This window comes from Prunus dulcis, unplaced genomic scaffold (assembly GCF_902201215.1).
Source record: "Prunus dulcis unplaced genomic scaffold, ALMONDv2, whole genome shotgun sequence".
Taxonomy (NCBI): domain Eukaryota; kingdom Viridiplantae; phylum Streptophyta; class Magnoliopsida; order Rosales; family Rosaceae; genus Prunus; species Prunus dulcis.
The window spans coordinates 32417-34536 of NW_023010044.1; positions in this window are offsets into that span (position 1 = coordinate 32417).

Below are 2120 nucleotides of genomic sequence, written 5' to 3' on the forward strand. Positions count from 1 at the left end.
GGGAATCCTCAGCCGAACCAGCCAGCACATTCCAGCCACAGCTCCCCGGCCAACTCTAGGATCCGCAAGGGAAAAGACCACCTTCATCCGGAGCAACCCCCGTCGCGACCCCTTTGCGTTCCCCCACCAAAGGACCGGCCTCATGAGCCAGTCAGGATCTACCAAGATTGCCGGGATCGCATCTCGGACCGTCAGCCAAGGCCGATTCCTATCCCTGTCAACCTCGAGGACCCAAGGGTGGCACACCTGGGCCCATCGCCAGCCCCCGTCCGCGTACCTAATGGAGAAGGTGTCGGGGACTCGGATAGTTGGGAATTCTATAATTCAGAAGATTGGGAACATTCCCCAGCCCCTGTCTATCCCACCCCCGGGCCTTTGGCGCTTGAAACTCTTCCTCATGCCGACCCGGCTATGAGGCTTCTCTTCGAGAAGGTCCGGCGCCTGGAAAGCGAGCAACATCGCAGCCATCAACCCCTCTGGGCGAAACCACGGCCAGGGCCTTTTACCGAGCGTATCCTCCACTACCACCAGGAGAAAGATATCCAGCCACTCCGCATCGCTTTCTACACTGGCACGGAGGATCCTCTCACCCACATCCACTCCTTCCAGTCTGCCCTTGGGTGCAAAGGCCTTACTGATGAAGGCATGTGCCTCCTCTTCCCTTCCACCCTCAGCGGCGCGGCCCTGAATTGGTTCTATAGGCTCCACCCCCGCACCATCAACTCCTTTGATAGTCTCAAGCAGACGTTCCTGGACCATTTTATGATCCAGACTGATCGCCTATACTCGGCCGACGACTTGTATATGCTTCGGCAGGCTGAGGACGAACCCCTTCGGGAGTATGCAGCTCGGTTCAGCCATGAATACTCCCGCTGCCCAGACACTGACGATCGCGCTGCCTTCGGCGCTTTCAAAAGCGGCCTCCGCGAGTCCAACTTCCGCTACCTGGTTCATAGCAATAGTTGGAACACATATACCGAGCTGATGAAGCAGGCGGCGATCCACGCTAAGGCTGAATACTTCAATTCCAAGCGTGGCCCAGCCAACCTGGCGCGCAACACTTTTGCCGATCCTCCACCTGCTTCAGCACCCACCCCAGCCCCACTTCAGCATTCTACCCCTGCCCCGAATGCCCAAGACAACCAACAACATAAGCGGAAGGATAGCTACCAGCATTCCTTCGGCAATAACAAGCGTGGCAGACATGGCAACCACCACCAGTCTAGCGGAGGCAACCCTCCCAAGACCAATGATCGGGCCCCTCTTCCCTTCACACCCAGGCCCAGGTTCGAGGTTTTCACGACCCTCAACACCACCTATGAGAACGTCCTGGTGCGTGAAGCCCCCATCATCCCCAAGCCACCCCCTCGGAGACCATCCAACAAGCCTATGCCAAACACGGGGGTCTTCTGCCGCTTTCACCAATTCAGCGGCCATGACACCGAGTCTTGTGTTGCGTTGCGCAACATAATTGAAGGGCTCATCCGGGAAGGAAAGCTAGACAACTATGTCCACAACATACCAGCCCCGCCTAACCCTCACCAAAGACAAATCAACATGATCTCCACGATCAGCGGAGGCCCTACCCTGGCTGGCACCTCCAACAACTCCATCAAACACTATGTCCGCTCCACCTATGCGCACCAGGTCTTCAGCACCGAGCATGGACGCTTGCCGAAGACACACAGATCTGGCTGGGCCCCATTACCTTCAGCGAGGAGGAGGAGCGTGGTGTTATCCTCCCCCATGACGACCCACTCATTATCCGGGCTGACATTTCTAACTTTGACGTTGGGCGTATCCTGGTGGACACTGGCAGCTCAGTCAGTGTGATGTTTGCCGAGGCCTTCAATGAACTCCAGGTCCCGCCTCACCTACTCGACCGAAGCATCACCCCCCTAGTGAGCTTCTCGGGCGATGTGGTCCAGCCCATTGGCAGCATCCATCTCCCTATATCAATTGGGGCCGCACCCCAGCGGACGACGATCACTACCCCCTTCCTTATCGTGGATTGCCCCACAGCCTACAACGTCATCCTTGGCCGCCCAGCCTTGGCCCAAATGAAGGCTTTTATTTCAACCCATATGCTGCTGTTGAAGTTTCCCCCTCCTCATGGCCCA